The following is a 21,405-nucleotide window of genomic DNA, read 5'->3' as shown; positions in this document are numbered from 1 at the left end:
CACGTGTTGCTTATTTTTTCTTTGCAGATTTGGTGCAGAAAATAATTTGGAGCATGTCAATTCTTGGTGCGTTTTTGCTTACTTTTTTAGCCTTTCCACCCATTGACTTCATTATGAAAAACGTATGTCAAAACATACCGTGCTTTTGGTGTGTTTTTCTGCCAGAAAATTTCTGCACCAAATACTCAGCTTGTGCATATAGCCTAAGTAATCGGTTTTTGCACCCAGGAAGCGCGGTCGGCCAGTCTAAACAGGCTATTAGATGACTGCTGATCTTACGACTTCTATGGATACAATCAAAGGCCATTGGGCGGCCGGTGTAAATGAGCCCTTAAAGAAGATAGCTATTGGCCTCTCATGTGTTTAAACAGTTTGTAAACAAAAATTATTAAAGAAATATTCAAGCACCAGGGTTATCTTATGAAAGGACATTTATCATCAGATATTCACACTTTTTTTATATATATATTTTTAGCAATTTTTTTTTCTATGTGACTGTTTAAAATTTTGAAATACTAGAGTTTTCTAACCATCCAATGGAGCGCACACAATCAATGCTACGTCTTATATACTGAAGCTTCTTTTTCAGGTTTGGAGAGGCACTTAAGTATTGTCCAAGAAATTCCAAAGAATGAATCTATGTGCCCTTAATATGCCATTTGCTAACTGTGATCATGAGTGTCACTACTATGGACAGAGGTGTAACTTGAAACTTCGGGCCATAATGCAAAATTTGCACCAGGGTGGCTCGCTGTCTACCAAGTACAATCTAGCAAAGGATCCTTTAGACCTCTGCACCAGGTCTCGGGCACATCTGTTACCTCTGCACACCCTATAGTTATACCACTAGTCAATTGTCATGATTCATGCATGGCTTCACCGTTCCTGAGCTGGTACATGTATCCTGGATCCGGGGTTTAGGTCTCTGGGGAGGATCCTGTTCGTTCTGGCTTAGTTCCGGCGGTCACGCTGCCATATCTTGGTGCTGCTGCCTCTGGGATGTCGCCAGTAATATTTCCAGCTCTGCTGTGTACACTGTTCCTCTGAGGAGTTCTCTGTTTCTTGTCCTGCTACCCAGTACTGTTTGTCCTGTCCTCCGTCTCTCTTGCCCGATATGGCCTGACCTCCGTTTCCCTGATCTGTCCTTACCTCCGTGTATTCTGCCCATCCTGACCTCCGTCCCCCTTGCCCGACCTGTCCTCCGAACTCCGGTCCTGTTCCGTGTCTTCCAAGTCCCTCCCTTGTGCTTACTTGCTCTACCGGTATCTGACCTCGGCTCTGTTCTTTGACTTTGTACTTTGACTTTGGCTTGTTTTCCCCTCGGTATTGACGTGACATCCTGGCATTGACCCTGACTGATCACTATCCCTTCTCTTGTTTAAGCGACCTCTAGTGGGCTTCTGTCTAACTGCACGCAGGAGTTCTTTTCCTACTTGAGTCCCTGCGCCCCCTAGTAGTAGCTTGCCACCAATGAAAAATGTAATAAACATGACCACAGTTATGTGAATATTCTTGCAAAACTCCAAATTTAACTCCACTTATTAAACTGAATACAATCAGAAGATTTTACACATAAAAATGTATTTTTCATATAAAGCGAAAATGGTATCAAAATCCTCTTGTCTTCATATTGAAGTCACCTGTAAGAAAAAAGAGAAATAAAAAATGTGCATAAAATACGTAAGTAAATTGACATTTTATTTCTATTCTAAATAGCACATAACATTTCACATAACAGATAACACAAGAGATAGGTGTTCAGTTGCCGCGCCAAAAGATCACTTCTTGCAGATGTTCAGATTAATGTCACTTTATTATCGTACAGGTCAACGCGTTTCTGGAGCATCTGCCCCCTTCATCAGGACCACCAAGCACAGGAATAACATTAAATCTGCCCCAGTGGGACGAAACAAACATTATAAGGTCTTCATGACGTCATCAGACCATCCCTCAACCGAAAAAAACCGACCTTATAATGTTTGTTTCGTCCCACTGGGGCAGATTTAATGTTATTCCTGTGCTTGGTGGTCCTGATGAAGGGGGCAGATGCTCCAGAAACGCGTTGACCTGTACGATAATAAAGTGACATTAATCTGAACATCTGCAAGAAGTGATCTTTTGGCGCGGCAACTGAACACCTATCTCTTGTGTTATCTGTTATCTGCTACTACGGGTGGCTGCAGCCTGGGATCCATTTTACATGCGTGTATAGTGGTTGTGACTATCACAACTACATTTGGTGAGTATTCTTACTCCCCCCTCCCTACCCCTGACATATTGGGGTAAAACCCTATGTGCGCTTGTTTCTCCACAGCTCTTTCTCTACGTGATAACATTTCACATGGAAGGAAGTGCTGCATTTTTCTGTAATTTTTTTGCAATGTATAGGAAAAGAAAGTAAAGAATGCAAATATGGAAATAATGGAAGGCTTCAGGCTATTGGCTGTGTGAACTGTGATGACACCACACGCGGTTTGGGAAGGACATCTGTGAATATCCGCAGAGATTAACAAAATAGTGTTATGTACTCAGATTAGGCACTCATCGCGGCTTTGATGTTCGGGGTCTGTGTTGCAGTAGAAAGAACCTATTGTTCGGAGGTCTCAATATGGAAGAGATCAAACTTTGCCCTCTTCAATTTCAAGGGATTTTGTTCCTGCTACCTGATACGTCTTCATTTGGTGCAGGCAGTTTTCATGTCGGGAGAGGTAGAGTTACAAATGTCGAAGCCTAAAGGCAGATATATGTAAAGTAGGTAACACATTATGTGCACGATTGTCTGCGTGTGGTAATCCCTCCAAAGACTGAGCCACTTAACCATTTAAAGGATCACTTTTGGCACATATGTCTCCAGAGAGAATGCAATAGATAGGAGTATTATTTATAAGGGCAAGGCACCTTGTATCATGACGCGCATAATATCTTCCACTTGCTGCCATATGAAAAAATACTGAAGTCAGTTGCATGGGAAAAAGACCGTTTTGTTGTTACTCCCGCAAAGAAAACCCACCAACATTTGGTAACAATTTCCCTGGTATCGTTTTCATGTATTTGATTCCACTTGTCCATCAGCGTTGTACTACCGCCCAATGGTGTTGCGTATTAGACAGTTGTTTCTTATAGGATCTTTACGCATTTACTTTTCTTCCAATGATGTAGAAAAGAGTGCACCTCTTCTATAAAGTTAACATAAAATTTATTACGACAACAAAAGTGGTTACAGCATCTAAATCGCACTCCATTTCAATGTATGTACCATAAGAATTTTGACTTGACCTCTCTTAGGGGTACTTCTCACATAGCAAGATCGCTGCTGAGTCACAGATTTTGTGACGTACCAGTGACCTCATCAGCGATCTCGCTGTGTGTGACACTAAGCAGCGACCTGGCCCCTGCTGTGAAATCGCTGATCATTACACACTGTTCTGGTTCGTTTTTTGCTCGTTGATCAACAAACACCGACTCTGTGTAAGCAGCATACACTGGTAACCAGGGTAAATATCGGGTAACTAAGCAAAGCGCTTTGCTTGGTTACCCGATATTTAACCTGGTTATCAGTGTACACCGCTTAGTGCCTGGTTACCAAGCGCAGAGTCGCTAGTCGCTGGTGAGATCTGCCTGATTGACAGCTCACCAGCAACTGTCGCGAGCGGTGGGGCGCTGCGCTCGCTAACGCTCGGGTCCGGCGCTGCTGCTCGGTGGCTCGAGCGGTGGTCCGGATCCGGGGACTCGAGCAGCGCTCCTGGCCCGTGAGTGAAAAGGGGGTGGTTTGTTTGGTAATTTAGTCCGTGACGCCACCCACGGGTTGTGGTGAAGATGGGCACCACCGCTGCTGGTGACGGGGATCCCGGGAGCGATGGTAGGGAGCAGCTGGGATGTTGTTTTCCCCCTCCGTGGGTAGGGGTTGGTGGTCCCGGGGCCCGGTGGTGTGATGGGGAGGCAGGGTCGGTGAGGTGCAAGGTTGCAGGGACAGCGCGGCGTGGTGCTGGATGGCACGGGTGTACTCACTCAGGAAAGGATGCACAAAGTCTCCGGTAAACCAAACTGCTGGATGGACGGGTCCCGCAGCCGGCTGCAGTGTCTCTCCCCGGACAGGTGATGGTGGCTGTCTCTCCCTGCACCTTTTTGTGTACTGTGTTGACTCCAATGGCTTCCCAACGGTAGTCTGCTCCCCAGTGTATAGATACCGGAGGAGCCCGTTTTGCCCGCAGGCGCTGGCCCTTGGATTTCTAGCCGGTGGCGGTGGCTGTGTATCCTCACGGTGTGAGCGGTTGCCTTCAATCGGGACTTGGTTGTTAGGGAACCCCGGGGGTTCCTGTCACATTCGGATTTGACTATTGACAGCGGCTCCAAGCCTGGTCGGGGTCCGATGGCCCTGCCACCGCCCAGCCCCGGTCCTTACGGCTCTGCGGAGTTCCACCAACTCCTGCAGACGGCCACCACCGTCTGCCAACCTTGCTGTCAGTGCCTGGGCTGTGACCCAGACACTCGCAGTTCGCGACCTCTCACTTTCACCTCCTGAACTGAACTACTCCTTTTCACGCCTCCAGGCCTGTGAACTCCTCGGTGGGTGGGGCCAACCGCCTGGCTCTGCCCCACCTGGTGTGGACATCAGGCCCTGGAGGGAGGCAACAAGGATTTTTGTCTGACTAATGTAACTGTCTGGGGGGTGGGGGGGGGTGTTTTGTCTGTGGCTACGTGGCTAGTCCAGGGCGCCACACAACCATGTAGCAACACACCAGCGATCCTAACCAGGTTGTATCGTGGTCGGAATCGCTGGTACGTCGTTTAGTGAGACGGTACCCTTAGGCTATGTGCGCACAGTGCGTTTTTCGCGGCGTTTTTGCGCGTTTTTCGGGTGCGTTTTTGGCCTCAAAACTGCATGACTTTGCTTCCCCAGCAAAGTCTATGAGTTTTCATTTTTGCTGTCCGCACACAACTGTTTTTTTAAGCTGCGTTTTTGAGCTTGAAAAAAAAAATGGACATGTCAATTCTTTCCTGCATTTTTCTGCGTTTTCCGCCCATGCAATGCATTGGAAAAACACAGCAAAATGCAGAGATCAAAAACGCAGCAAAACGCAGCCAAAAACGCACCAAATCGCGGTAAAAACGCATACGTTTTTTTATGCGGTTTTTCAACGCAGGTGTGTTTTTGTGCGTTTTTAGCGGCCAAAAATGCACAAAAACGCAGCGTCAAAAAAACGCAACGTGCGCACATAGCCTTAGTCTTCCATTAAAGGTCCAGTCACACTAAGCAACTTACCAGCGATCCCAACAACGATAGGGATCGCTGGTAAGTTGCTAGGAGGTTGCTGGTGAGATGTCACACTGCGACGCTCCAGCGATCCCACCAGCAACCTGACCTGGCAGGGATCGCTGGAGCGTGGCTACACGAGTTGCTGGTGAGCTCACCAGCAACCAGTGACCAGCCCCCAGCGCCGCGTGGAAGATGCTGCTGCGCTTGGTAACTAAGGTAAATATCGGGTAACCAACCCGATATTTACCTTGGTTACCAGTGCACGGAGCTACACGTGCAGAGAACAGGGAGCAGCGCACGCTGAGCGCTGGCTCCCTGCTCTCCTAGTTACAGCACACATCGGGTTAATTACCCGATGTGTCCTGCAGCTAAATGTGCACAGAGCAGGGAGCAGCCCACAATGCTTAGCGCTGGCTCCTTGCTCTCCTAGTTACAGCACACATCGGGTTAATTAACCCGATGTGTGCTGCAGCTACATGTGCACAGAGCAGGAGCCGGCACTGACAGTGAGAGCGGAGGAGGCTGGTATCAAAGGTAAATATCGGGTAACCAAGGACAAGGCTTCTTGGTTACCTGATGTTTACATTGGTTACCAGCCTCCGCAGAAGCCGGCTCCTGCTGCCTGCACATTTAGTTGTTGCTGTCTCGCTGTCACACACAGCGATCTGTGCTTCACAGCGGGACAGCAACAACTAAAAAATGGCCCAGGACATTCAGCAACAACCAACGACCTCACAGCAGGGGCCAGGTTGTTGCTGGATGTCACACACAGCAACATCGCTAGCAACGTCACAAAAGTTGTTCGTTAGCAGCGATGTTGCTTAGTGTGACGGGGCCTTAAGGAAACCAGGCACTGACCTGCTTGACTTCCACCAAGTACAATGACATAGTTTCCCCCTGAAATAAGAGATGTTAATCTGACTATGTAAATAAGATAAATGGCACACTAGGTACAGGGGGGGGGGAGTATCATGTGAATGGTGAAAGGAAAGGTAAGGGAAGCCCTGTGTCTAGGGAAAGGGAAGATGGTGAACCCTGACCAAACCTACTGCTGGTCCCTGGGGTCCCTCACCACCCTACATAGGTTCTGCACCTATGCGCTGAGCCGGATAACTGACTCTAGGCATCCCTAGTGATGGGCCCTAAATAGGGAATGGGTGGGATTAGCTCTTCGTCAACCCCAGTAAACAACTATATAAGACACAAGGGAGACACACAGGGGGAAAAGCATGAACTACTTATCATTAGATGACTCAGATAGAAGTTCAGCAGAATGTTCTGCAACGATACCACAGAGGAGTACAAGCCACCTGCTTGCAATCTAGGCTTGAGTGAACTGAAAATTTCACCAGCACCAGTCTAAAGGAAGGAAGGGGTATTTAAACACCAAGAGAATGCTGATGATCAGCAGCTGGGTGGAAGGCGAGCTCCTGCTGGGTTTAAAAGTGGGAGAGATGAATCCAGCAGGAAAGCTACCTATACCAATGAATACTGACAGCAGGAACAATGGAAAGTCAGGGAGCATTCTGCGCAGCCAAACAATGTGACCTTCTATGGCCAGAAACCACATGACTTTCTGTCATTTCCCATAGGAGAAAAGCCGTGCTGGACTAGGTCTGAAATTCGGCCCTGGCTCTGGAAAGCACAAAAGTCCACTTGCTGTGCTGTGAATGTAATACATGTTCTTGTATTTGTGGTTCATGGCTTTATGGGATGTATATCACAACTTTGTGGAATTTAATTCACAGACATCTATAACTCATCGCTTTCCAACATCATGCCCATATTTCCTCACAAGCCATGACAAAATCCGCATAGACCTATAAAAAGTGCCCCAGGGAGAGTAATGTCCCCACCTGATGCTTCATAGTACCCACTTTTGTGCCTTATACAGTAATAGTGCCTCCAACAGTAATATTGCCTCTAGTGTGCCTCCATATTGTAACAGCACCACCATTGTGCCTTCAGATAGTAATAATGTCCCCTCTGTGACTCCATATAGTACTAGTGCCTCATTGGTGATGGTATGTAATTGAATCCCTATGTGTCTTAAATATAGTAATATCCCTGCTCTGTATTGTAATAATACCCCCATTGTGCATTTATTCAGTAATAGTGCTCCTCTGTCAGCCTCCATATTTTGATCCTGCCCTTTTTGTGCTTCCACATGGTAATATTGCCTTATTGTGCCTCCATATAGTAACAGAATCCCCATTGTGTATTCATAAAGTAATATATTCCTTTTTGTGCCTCAATTTAGTAATCAGCCCATTTGGTGCTTCTATGTAGTAGTAGCACTCCGCAGTGCCTCAAATATAGTAATATTGCCTACTATGTGCCTATGTAAAGTAATAGTGGCCCCACTGTGCATCCATATAGTAATAGTGCCCTCCTCTGTGTCTCCATATAGTAACGCCCCTCCTGTGCCTTCATATAGTAATAATGCCCCCTCTGTGCCTCCATATAGTAATAATGCCCCCTTCTGTGCCTCCATATAGTAATAGTGCCTACCTCTATGCCTCCATATAGTAATAATGCCCCTTCTGTGCCTCCATATAGTAAAACTTCCCTCCTTTGAGCCTCATTATAATAATAATGCCCCTTCTGTGCCTCCATATAGTAATAATGCCCCTTCTGTGCCTCCATATAGTCATACTTCCCTCCTTTGTGCCTCTATATAGTAATAATGCCCCTTCTGTGCCTCCATATAGTAATAATGTCCCTTTTGTGCCTCCATATAGTAATAGTGCCCTCCTTTGTGCCTCCATATAGTAATAATGCCCCTTCTGTGCCTCCATATAGTAATAATGTCCCTTTTGTGCCTCTATATAGTAATAGTGCCCTCCTTTGTGCCTCCATATAGTAATAATGCCCCTTCTGTGCCTCCATATAGTAATAATGTCCCTTTTGTGCCTCCATATAGTAATAGTGCCCTCCTTTGTGCCTCCATATAGTAATAATGCCCCTTCTGTGCCTCCATACAATTATGCTGCCAGTCTGTGGCAGGGTTCACATGACCGTATTTTTTCTATCTGTGAAAAGCTGTCTGATTAAGCTAATCAGACCCTGATGAGAGTTTGATCAAAGTCTGAACAGATTGGGTTCCTTTTTTGTTGGAGGTGAAGAGAAAAAAAAAAGTTTCTCCACCTTCTCCATTCTGTCAGTCCATGAAGATTGGACCACACTCAGATGTGATCCAAGTGTGGTCTGATTTTTTTCATGGACCCATAGACTCTAAAGGCTGAGTGCACTCTGATTTTCAGAGGCAATATTGTACATACTGCAATTTTATTTCTTTGGACCACTTGGAAAAAATTGGACATGTGCACTGCCTCATTGAATAATATTGGTTTGAGTGCAATCTGATTTTGCTGACAGATCACACTTGGATTGAAAATATGATTGTCTGCACGAGCCCTAAAAGAAAGAATAATGCGGGCTTCACACGGTACGATCTATCGTGCGATTGCATGAGCGATCGTACCCGCCCCCGTCATTTGTGCGTCAGGAGCAATTAGTTGCCCGTGGTGCACAAAGTCGTTAAACCCCCGTCACACGCACTTACCTGCTGAGCGACCTCGCTGTGGGCGGCGAACATCCACTTCCTGAAGGGGGAGGGACATTCGGCGTCACAGCGACGTCACACAGCGGCTGGGCAATAGAAGCGGAGGGGTGGAGATGAGCGGAAAGTAAACATCCCGCCCACCTCCTTCCTTCTGCATTGCCGGTGGGAGCCGCGGGACGCAGGTAAGCGGTGTTCATCGTTCCCAGGGTGTCGCACGGAGCGATGTGTGCTGCCCCGGGTACGATGAACAACCGGCGCCATTAAAAATAAACATTTTTTAAAAAATAAGCGACGAGTACACGACTCACGATTTGTGAGCGATTCTGCGTCACTCGAGGTGGCACAAGAAACGACGTCGCAAGCGATGCCGGATGTGCGTCACGAAAACCGTGACCCCGACGATGCATCGCGCGATAGCTCGTCTCGTGTGACGCCCGCATAAGAGTAACTTATTCTTATAGATCGTCATGCAGAGTGTCTAGATTGAATTCCACCAAGAATTGATGGAATCTGAGGAACATGTGTAGGCAGCTAAAAGAAAGCTCCTGATATAACCCTTGACTCTACTCTCTCCTTCAAGCCACATATTTAAGCCCTTTCCACCTCCTGCAGACTCCAACTCAAAAATATTTCCTGGATCCGTACATTCCTTGACTAAGTATCTGCAAAAACACTAGTGCATGCCCTCATTATCTCCCACCTGGACTACTGTAACCTCCTGTTCTTCTAACACTCTTAAGCGGGCTTTACACGCTACGATATCGTTAATGAATTATCGTCGTGGACACGGTGTTTGTGACGCACATCCGATGTCATTAACGATATCACAGCGTGTGACACTTATGACCGACCTTAAACGATCGCAAAAGAGGCAAAAATCGTTTGCCGCGGAGAGGTCGTCCTGAAAAAAAAAATCGTTTTCTGCTTATTAGCGATGTTGTTCCTCATTCCTGCGGCAGCACACATCGCAGGAGCGACGAACATCTTCTTACCTGCCTCCTGCCGGCAATGAGGAAGGAAGAAGGTGGGCGGGATGTTACGTCCCGCTCATCTCCGCCCCTCCGCTTCTATTGGACGTCTGCCGTGTGATGTCGCTGTGATGCCGAAGGAACCGCCTCCTTAGAAAGGAGGCGGATCGCCGGCCAGAGCGACGTCGTAGGGCAGGTAAGTCTGTGTGACGGGGTAAGTGAGGTTGTGCGGCACGGGCAGCGATTTGCCCGTGTCGCACAACCACAGGGGTGGGTACGATCACTTGCGATCTTGCTAGTGAGATCGCAGCGTGTAATGCACGCTTTACTCCCCTCCAATCTATCCTATGTTCTGCTGCCCGACTAATCCACCTGTCCTCCCCCAGTCTCTCTTCTTTGGCAATCTATTCACTGGCTTCCAATTGCCCAAAGACTTTGTTTCAAAATACTAACCATGACAATACAAAGCCACCCGCAATCTATCTCCTCCATATGGCTGTGACCTAGCCTCCCGGTACTTACCTACACACAACCTCCGATCTTCACAAAATCTCCTTCTCTATTAACCTCTTATCTCTTTTCCCCCCAATCGCATACAAGATTTCTCCCACGCCTCCCCCATACTTTGGAACTCTCTACTCCAACACATCAGACTCTCACCTACTTTGGAAACCCTCAAAAGGAACCTGAAGACCCACCTCTTCTGACAAGCCTACAACCTGCAGCAACTCTCACTCCACCATAGCGTAGCATGACCTGCTCTACCCTAACCTGCTGTATCCTTACCCATCCCCTGTAGACTGTGAGCCCTTGCGGGCAGGATACTTTCTCCTCCTTGACCAGTCTGTGCCTTGTATTGTTCATGATTATTGTACTTGTCTATGTATGCCCCCCTTTTCACATGTAAAGCGCCATGGAATAAATGGCGCTATAATAATAAATAAAAATAATAATATATATAATTGCATGTGAAAATTGTCAAGTATAGCTGATGGGTCTGATCCATGATTTAATCACTGCCCCACAACAACTTTGTCCTCTATTCTACAGCATAAGGTGAATTTCATGTTCCACTTTTGGCATTACCTCTTGGACCCATCCATGACTACAGCCGGTACAGTGCACACAAATTATATGGCTTAGTTGCCACACTATACCTCGTTGAGTTGAACTGTGAAGTTTACTTGAAAAAGCCACACATTTTCAGGAAAGAATTTTCCCCAATAAAACCATAAGCTAGCCATTACACCGGGAGACGTGTGAACCAGCCACTAGCTGCAAAACACATTAAATGGCTTTGAATTCAGACTCTGCCATGTCAAACAATCCACATGTGTGGTCAGAAGCACAAAGGCCAGTAAGAGCCACCACATATGGTTAGCAGCTTTCAGTACCAGGATACTCCTGCAAGCTCTTATTAAGCTTTTGCAAATCTAATGCAAACATTCTCTGCGGCTCAATCTGTCTGTGAAATGTGAGATGCACTGTACCCATTTTATGATTTCTTCAGAAAACATATGGGCAGTGAGAGAGGTATTTGTACTTCTGTAGAACGCTACCTGCTGGACATCTATCAATATACCTGCGGAGACGGCAGTGCTGTCAGGGAATAACCAGTTGAATTCCTTGTACATTCATTGGGTTCTGTATATTTTACACATTATGAAATCTTTCTACATGTAATGAAATATGTCGGACCTCTTTCAATAAGACAGAAGAATCCAGTCCTAGTATTAAGGTGTTACCATATTCTTTTCTTATTTGGCTGCAGAACATGCAGCTTAATTGTACTCTATCAAAGTTTTCTGCATAAAATGAACAAGGTACTCACAGTTTGCAATGTACTGTATCTGTATGAATGGACTCCCTTGGAGTAGATCTCAAAAATCCATGTCTATGCAGGCAAAAATCATTTTGTGGAGTGCTATCCAGTGCCCCATCAAAGTGTCACAGTGCACCAATGAATAATATTCATAATGTTATGTGATTAGTACTAGCCAGAATTAACCCTAGGGTGGTGCTATCCACAGTACCCCCATGATTAGTCTCAGACAGTTTTAATAACTTAAAGGAGTTGTCTCAAGTGGAGTTGAGCAAGTACGTAACTATTCGTACTCGCTATACTCATAACGCTTACTGTCTAATACTCGCGTATTCATTCTGAATACTGTGTGCAATGCAAGTCAATGGGGAAAAGCTCGCAAAGTAACGAGTAACCCAAATTCTGGAATATTCCCTACTCGCACAAATAGTACAGCATTTAGATTACTCATTACATTGCGAATTTTTCCCCATTGACTTGCATTCCACATGCTATTTGGAATGAATACGTGAGTATTAGACAATATTCGTCTTGAATATAGCGAGTACGAATAGTTAGGTACTCGCTTAACTATAGTCTCAAGTTCAAACATAAGTAAAATTGCAAAATTCTTGTAAAAACAAGCAATATTGTAATGTACCCCTTAGTAAAAGGAATCCGTCATCAGGTTTTTGCTATGAAATATGACAGCTGGATGATGTAGGGGCAGACAGCCTGATTTCAGTGATGTATCACTTACTGGGTTGCTTGGTACAATGCTGCTAAAATCCCTGTTTTCTCAACTGTAGTTATAGTTGTGCTCTGAATGCTGAGGTTTGCATACCCTTGCTCACACCCGTAGCTTCCTATGTACATTGTCAACAAGCTGCCAATCAATGGTAGGGTTAGGAGTTACACAGATTATCTGGCTTGGCCTGCACGTGACATGGTCCAGGAGTGATAATCTCCTGCTATTAAAACACTGATTGTATTGAAACTATAGCATAGAGCCTAATAAGTGACACATCATTGGAATTAGGCTCTCTGCCCTTACATTATTAAATAGCAAAAAACTGCTGACAGATTAGCTTTAAAAATCCTCTCTGATTTAAAAAAAAATTAATGGATTTCTAATTTGGTGGTGTACAGCTCACTGTCTAGGACTATGGCCAATCTGCAGTCCCAATTTGCTGATACCTAGTTGAGGCACGCATGGCGCTGTACAGACTGCATGTGCCACTGTGGAGACAGCCAGATCGCATGCCTCACTCTGCCTGCAGCCTAGGAAAGGGCACATGTTGGACCAGCACCGTGGCCATGCCACTGGTCAGAACTGTCAATCTTCATGAGCACAATGCCCTCTGTAACGCAGGTGTCATGATTCATGCACAGCACTGCTGTTCCTGAGCCGGTGCATGTAGCCTGCCTCTGGGAGGGGCCTATTTGTTCTGGCCTCGTTTTGGGGGTCACACCGCCATATCTTGGTGCTGCTGCCTCCGGGACGCTGCTAGTGTGCTCCGTTCCTGTGAGACGTTCTCTGATTCTTGTCCTCCTACCTGGTACTGTTTGGCTTGACCTCCACTCCCCTTACCTGACCTGACTTCAAAACCCTTGCCTGACCTGACCTCCGTCCCCTCGACCTGACCTCCGTTTTCCCGGCCTATCCTTATCTCCTTTCCTCCTGCCCGTCCGTACCTCCGTCCCTCCTACCCGACCTTTCCTCCATACCTCCCTGTCCTCCGGTGTCCTGTGTTCCCCACTCTCTCCCTTGTGCTTACTTGCTCTCCCGGTATCCGATCTCGGCTCCGTTCTTAGACTTTGTATAGTTTTCTCCTCAGTACTGACGTGACATCCTGGCTTAGACCCTGACTGACCGACTATCCCTGCTCTTGTTAGTGACATCTAGTGGGCTTCTGTCTAACTACACTCAGGAGTTCTTTTCCTACTTGAGTCTCTGCGCCCCCTAGTGGTAGCTTGATAGCAGGAAGCTGGAGGTGGGGAGCAGTTATCTCCTGAAGATACAACTTTAGAACACCTCTTTAAAAAAGACCTTCTTGCTTCACTATTTCTACTCTGAGTAGAGTGGAGGGTTGGCAAATATGTGTAAGGCTGGATTCACATTAGGTTTCTGGGTTCATATTAGGTTTCAGACAAAACACTTAAAGGAGTCATCTCTGGAGAGAAGAAACCTAATGTGAACCAAGCCTTAAGTTACCCTTACACATCAGATTATCATGAGACAAATGTCTACTGTGTATGGATGTGACTTTCAGCAAAAATGTTGTAGGAAAGAAGGATTTATCTGTTGGATTTAATTCCCAAGGAAGATAATCCACCAATAGAGGTGCCCAGCTCCCCATTAAGAATACATGCACACTCGACTGAGCGTGCATGTCTATGTGACATGGGTAGGCCTACCTAATGATATGGCCAGCTTAAAGAACTTCTGATTTCATAAGCATGGCAGGTCAAAGCTTTAATGGGAATCTGTCACCAGGTTTTTGCTCCCCATCTAGAGCACCATAATGTAGAGACAGAGACCCTGATTCTAGCGATGTGTCACTTACTGAGCTGTTTGCTGTCATTTTGATAAAATCAATGTATTCTCTCCTGCAGATCTAGCAGTTATACAGAGCTCATGAATATGCTGGACTACCTGCAGCATGCCAAGTAGTCCTGTAATGATAATCTCCTGCTGATTAAACGGTAATTTTATCAAAACTACACTAAGCAGCAAAGTAAGTGAAACATCGCTGGAATCAGGGTCTCTGCCCCTACATTATGCTGCTCTCAGATTAGGTGACAAAAACATGATGACAGATTCCCTTTAAGCATTATACTGCCTGAATATCTAGAGATCTCATATGACATTACAGAGTATCTCTTGCAAAACAGCTTGTACTAAAATAGTTATTTCAGTACTTGACAGATTGACAAATATAATCTGGCAAGAACCAAATATCTACAATATAACAAGTGGGTGTGCTCCACATTGGTTACCTAATTAACAAGCCACAGAACATCACAACATACCATAAATAATGCTTAATTATAATATCTAATGTCAAAGACTAAAGTGCTTGGGTCTGAATATTTTCTCATGGTTGGTCTAATATTAGACTTTTCTGATAAAGTTTATCATACAGAATAGATGAGCATTGGCCAAATCCAATTAATAGTTGACAATCTACTGTAGATAATTGACAGTAGGTTTCTGTTGTCAGTGGAAAGGAGCAAGACGAATAGGATGATATTTCTCGTTTTCTGCAGGTGTCATTTCAGCTTTGCTGTGTAGACTGGGGAAGAATCAGCAGAGTCGTAGAGAATTGAATCAGAAAGTGTATCGAAAAATTACATGACCTTTCTCTCTCTGGTTCTGTATGTAAAAGTAGGCAGTGTAAGTATAATTAATTATCCTCAAAGGGGATCTAATAGGTTTCAGATTATCAGATATGCTGAATCAGCCATAGAAAAGTATAAAAGAGAATTTTCCTAATTGGTTCTCGCTATTAAATATTCTACCTTAGTTTCAAGAAACGCCACAATCCATGGTGGATGTTTTGTGCAGAGTAACAGTTTTTATGTTATGTCCTACTTTTGGTTCACAAAAAACAATAAATCTGGAATAGTCTCAAACCAATTTAACAATAATCCAATACATACAGTGCTGACCAAAAGTATTGGCACCCCTGCAATTCTGTCAGATAATACTCCGTTTCTTCCTGAGAATGATTGCAATCACAAATTCTTTGGTATTATTAACTTCATTTATTTTGCTTGCAATGAAAAAACCCAAAAGAGAATGAAACAAAAATCAAATCATTGATCATTTCACACAAAACTCCAAAAATGGGCCAGACAAAAGTATTGGCACCCTTAGCCTAAAACTTGGTTGCACAACCTTCAGCCAAAATAACTGCGAACAACCGCTTCCGGTGACCATCAATGAGTTTCTTACAATGCTCTCCTGGAATTTTAGACCCTTCTTCTTTGGCAAACTGCTCCAGGTCCCTGAGATTTGAAGGGTGTCTTCTCCAAACTGCCATTCTGAGATCTCTCCACAGGTGTTCTATGGGATTCAGGTCTGTACTCATTGCTGGCCACTTTAGTAGTCTCCAGTGCTTTCTCTCAAACCATTTTCTAGTGCTTTTTGAAGTGTGTTTTGGGTCATTGTCCTGCTGGAAGACACATGACCTCTGAGGAAGACCCAGCATTCTCACACTGGGCCCTACATTATGCTGCAAAATTTGTTGGTAGTCCTCAGACTTCATAATGCCATGCACACCGTCCAGCAGTCCAGTGCCAGAGGCAGCAAAGCAACCCCAAAACATCAGGGAACCTCCGCCATGTTTGACTATAGGGACCGTGTTCTTTTCTTTGAATGCCTCTTTTTTTTTTCCTGGAAACTCTATGTTGATGGCTTTTCCCAAAAAGCTCTACTTTTGTCTCATCTGACCAGAGAACATTCTTCCAAAACGTTTAAGGCTTTCTCAGGTAAGTTTTGGCAAACTCCAACCAGGCTTTTTTATGTCTCGGGAAAAGAAGTGGGGTCTTCCTGGGTATCCTACCATACAGTCCCTTTTCATTCAGACGCCGACGGATAGTACGGGTTGACACTGTTGTACCCTTGGACTGCAGGGCAGCTTGAACTTGTTTGGATGTTAGTCGAGGTTCTTTATCCACCATCCGCACAATCTTGTGTTGAAATCTCTCGTCAATTTTTCTTTTCCTTCCACATCTAGGGAGGTTAGCCACAGTGCCATGGGCTTAAAACTTCTTGATGACACTGCGCACCGTAGACACAGGAGCTTTCAGGTCTTTGGAGATGGACTTGTAGCCTTGAGATTGCTCATGCTTCCTCACAATTTGGATTCTCAAGTCCTCAGACAGTTCTTTGGTCATCTTTCTTTTCTCCATGCTCAATATGGTGCACACAAGGACACAGGACAGAGGTTGAGTCAACTTTAATCCATGTCAGCTGGCTGCAAGTGGGATTTAGTTATTGCCAACACCTGTTAGGTGCCACAGGTAAGTTACAGGTGCTGTTAATTACACAAATTAGAGAAGCATCACATGATTTTTCAAACAGTGCCAATACTTTTGTCCACCCCCTTTTTTATGTTTGGTGTGGAATTATATCCAATTTGGCTTTATGACAATTTTTTTTATTTTTTTTATTGAAGATAAATTAAATGAAGATAATAATACCAAAGAATTTGTGATTGAATCATTTTCAAGAAGAAACTGAGTATTATCTGACAGAATTACAGGGGTGCCAATACTTTTGGCCAACACTGTATCCCTATAAAAACATTGTTTATTGAAATACACATAAAATTGCCTGGGTAAACAGATAAGTAAGTACTTATCTGTTTACCCAGGCGATTTTATGTGTATTTCAATAAAGAATGTTTTTATAGGGATATGTATTGGATTATTGTTAAATAAGTCTTACTTTTGCTTATATTGTTCAGTTGTAACTTTATTTTAGTATCATTAGTGCTTTTATTATTCCAGTAAATGATCAAGAAACATGAGGAAACTTCCATAAAAGACGCCAGCCGAACATTTCTCCTGCAACAAAGTAAGACAGAATGGGAGTGACAAGCAAATGAGTCCTATTAAATCCCCATTCAGGTCTTGTAGTTATTATCTATTGCGTTTCCCCGGGCATTACGTCCCTGTTCACCTTAACTGACTGTTTCCTTCCTGTAACCCCTGTAACACCACCTCCAGCCCCTGGGCTTCGCTACTCATCTTTCATCTTCCTTCAATTGACTAATTGTGATTGACAGGCTTTCTAAAGACTCATGTATGTTCCTCCCAGTTTGCAAAAAAAAGAAAAAAAAAGGGTTAAAGTTGTTTGCTCTTTTCTAAAACCATGTGTTGTCACTAAGCCGCCCATAGAGGCAGGACCGGACTGTTTTCCAGAATGTTGGAGGAATCACTCATAGTGCTTGTATATAAATGAGGGTCTGAGCCCAAGGAAGGGTAGGATCCTATGTGAATGAATGCACAGTGCTGCACGTCATGTCAGTGATATAGTGGTTGTTAGTAAATATTCTAAAAAGGGTGTAAAGTTCAGCAGCAAATAGGTCGTCTGCCACTGGAGAAATTATTCTAGAAGTATTTTTCCAACATCATTTGATGATTCCCTTCATGCAGGGCACATTTTGGATAGATCCAAAATGTTCATACATGGAATGTTTGGATAAGTATTAAAGAAGTTGTCCAATATTTTTACATTGATGGCCTATCCTTAGAATAAAGCCTGCTCTACACCTTTCAATTCTGCATACGATATCATATGCGATGTGACACGCCCCCATCGTATGTGCGGCACGTTCAATTTGTTGACCGTGTCACACAAACGATTATTTGCCGTCACACGTACTTACTCGTCCATACGGCCTCAATGTGGGCGGCGAACATTCACTTCCTGGAGTGGGAGGGACGTACGGCGTCACAGCGACGTCACGCGGCAGCCGGCCAATAGAAGTGGAGGGGCGGAGTTGAGCGGGACATAAACATCCCGCCCACCTCCTTCCTTCCGCATTGGCGGCGGGAGCCGCGGGACGCAGGTAAGATCTGTTCATCGTTCCCGGGTTGTCACACACTGCGATGTGTGGTACCTCGGGAACATTCAACAACCCGACGTGCATGCTATTTTTAGGAAATTAATGACGTGTATGCGATGAACGGTTTTATGTTCAATCGCAATCGCACGTAGCTGTCACACTCTACAAAAACACTAATGATGCCGGATGTGCGTCACTTACGATGTGACCCCGCCGACACATTGTTAGATTTGTTGTAGCGTGTAAAGCCCGCTTAAGTCATCAATGTCTGATCCCCCTGGGTCCAACACCCCAAACCCTCGATGATCAGCGGCTTTTGGTTCCAGCGACGATGGCAGACAGCTGGAAATGCTCAGTTCCGGAGCTGCTCCGTCTTCTCATAGCGGCCGTGGCCAGGTACTGTACATCCATCTCCTATTCTAAGTAATAGCAGACGGATGTGCAGGTCACAATCAGAAGACGAAGCAGCTCGACAACTGAGCATGCCTGTTGCCACCGCCGGGACCGAGAGCAACTGATCGGCGGGGGTGCCGAGTGTCGGACCTTGGCCGATCAGACATTGATAACCTATCTTAAGAATAGGCCATCAATTTAAATGTAGGGGACAACTCCTTTAGTCTTTGGGCTCTCACAAACATCAATTTACTACATATCCTTCTAAAGTTCTCATATCTACAATGATCTTAATTATGGCTCTGATATTTTACAAATGCATAGTTCAATCAACAGCAACCAAGTCTTTTATTTTAAACCATGGTGGAACATATTTTAAATAGTAAAGGTCGCTTTACATGCTGCGACATCGCTAGCGATCGCACCCGCCCCCGTCGTTTGTGCGTCACGTGCAAATTGCTGCCCATGGCGAACAATATCGCTGGTACGCGTCACACGAACTTACCTTCCTAACGACGCCGCTGACGCCGGCGAACAACCTCTTTTTAAAGGGGGAGGTTCGTGCGGCGTTACAGCGACGCCACACAGCAGGCCACCAATAGAAGCGGAGGGGCGGAGAACAGCCACAAGAACGTCACTCCCATCTCGTTGCCGGAGGACGCAGGTACGCTGTTGTTCGTCGTTCCCGGGGTGTCACACGTAGCGATGTGTGCTGCCTCAGGAACGACCAACAACCTGTGTTCACAATGAGCAACGATATTTGGGAAATGAACAGATGTGTCAACGTTCAACGATTTTTCACTTTTTTGCGATCGTTAGCGGTCGCTTGTAGGTGTCACACGCAACGACGTCGCTAACGAGGCCGGATGTGCGTCACGAATTCCATGACCCCAGCGATATATCGTTAGCGATATAGTTGCGTGTAAAGCAGCCTTTAGAGTTGATTTGTCCTTTTAGCGGTAATTATATTTCTTTAAAAAAAAAAAAAATCCCTGTCAATCACTTTTTTATCATATACTTATTAAGTATTGCATTTAAAGTAACTTTTATTATGCCAGGAAAATAAAACCTTATTATACATTTTTTTATCTATGCCATATACTGATCACTGCACATGTCCAGTATATTGTACATACTGTTAAAACTACAGGGATTTTAAATATGTCAACAGCATTATTATTACCAGTATGATTCATTTTTTTTTAAATGTGTATTATAAAAACATGATTATTGTAGTTCTTGCTTGTTATATTTTACTAGCTTTCTGGGAAACAAAATCTTTAACTTTAATTTTTTTTTTAATCCATAAAGTACTGATATATACAAATGTCTATTTACACCAATACATTTTGCCTGTAAAGAAGAAGAATATATGTACATTTTGCCTGTAAAGAAGAAAAATACTCATACACAAAAGTGCATCCAGTATCTCACTATTAGAGCTTCTGACTTCCGTACTATAGGTTGTTAGCATTATACCCAGTTAAGACAAGCTCTAAATAAAAGCACAAAATTATTTAACAGGTGAAAACATCCATTCAGCACAATCAGATTCCAAAGGTCCACCCTCCCAGTGTTCTACTTCGTCTGACAATCTACTCGGAAAGAGGAGGAAACATATCATATAGGAAGATAAAAATAATTAAAACAGGTTCACTTCCCGGCTAGTCACCTGTGTGGCTGAACCGGTGGCACATTCGGCCATCATCTGATATTTTCTTTAGTGATGAGCAAGCACTGTCATGCTCAGGTGCTCGGTACTCGTAATGAGCAGATCAGACGTTCTCAGTGGACTTGACTCGAGTTCCAAGCATTATGGAAGTCAATGGGAAACTCGAGCATTTTGCTGGAAGATCTTGCCAAAAAAATGCTCGAGCTCCCCATGGACTTCCATTATACTGGTACTTGGTACTTGAGTCGATCCCGTCCGAGCGTCCAAACTGTTCGCTTCGAGTACCGAGCACTTGAGCATGGTAATGCTGTCTCATCACTATTCTTCTTATATTGTTAATTTGTCAACTTTTCTTATAACAATGGTCTCCTACACACTAGATTCCTTCAAGTGCTGTATCGCTGGGTGCATGACCCCATGTGCCATGGCATGATCCCGCTATGAGGCACTGTATTCTATTCTACAGTCATGGGTTATGTCATGCAAGGACACAGTCTGAAATTTTTCTCTTCGAAAATTTGGCACACCATGGTGCAGAGATTGAAGCCACAGAAATATATAGGCTACGTTTTATAAATCTGTTCGGTGATACAGCTAAGATCCAAACTCCGATGGGCTGTTGTAAGAATAACCTGACGGATATCATCACAGCGTTGGAGAGCCATCCATTGACAGACTTGCTAATTTAGCCGGTGTAAGAGTAGCGGGTTTCAGAACGGAAGATTTGGGAATCTTTGCGGCAGTATTATGTGTTCTTTTCACTGAGTACAGACTACATAAGCAGCAGTCTGTAGTCTGTCTGCTAAAGAAATCTTTATTTTTATAGCGCCAACATATTCCGAAGCGCTCTACAGTTTAGAGGTTCATATAAAAACAATCATATGTAACAGTTATAGAAGATACAATAATTAAAGCAAAAATAAAGACAACCCTGCTCGTAAGAGCTTACCATCTACAATGGGGTGAGGTTGGGGTGACACAAGGTGCAAGTGCTTATTTACAACGATGGTCCAGGCATCTTGAAGAAATGGGGGATAAATAAAGACTGCATGAGCCAGTCATCAGAAAATTGTAGTAAAAGTTAAGCCGATATTATTATTTATTATTATAGCGCCATTTATTTCATGGCGCTTTACATGTGAAAAGGAGTATACATAATAGGGACAAGTAC

The 21,405-nt window shown here is 44.5% G+C and overlaps 1 protein-coding gene across 1 annotated transcript in view; it reads right to left on the bottom strand.

Annotated features, from left to right (window-relative positions):
• Positions 1–479: 479 nt before the first annotated feature.
• The window catches only part of MYO3B (myosin IIIB), a 544,035-nt gene continuing 523,109 nt past the window's right edge, over positions 480–21,405 (bottom strand). Inside the window, exon 36 of the mRNA XM_075319688.1 lies at positions 480–1,640. The gene's annotated coding sequence lies outside the window, so the exon portion shown is untranslated. The remainder of the gene's footprint in view (positions 1,641–21,405) is intronic.

Source organism: Anomaloglossus baeobatrachus, chromosome 7 (assembly GCF_048569485.1).
Source record: "Anomaloglossus baeobatrachus isolate aAnoBae1 chromosome 7, aAnoBae1.hap1, whole genome shotgun sequence".
In the NCBI taxonomy this organism is placed as follows: Eukaryota; Metazoa; Chordata; class Amphibia; order Anura; family Aromobatidae; genus Anomaloglossus; species Anomaloglossus baeobatrachus.
This window is presented reverse-complemented; position numbering and strand designations above follow the sequence as displayed.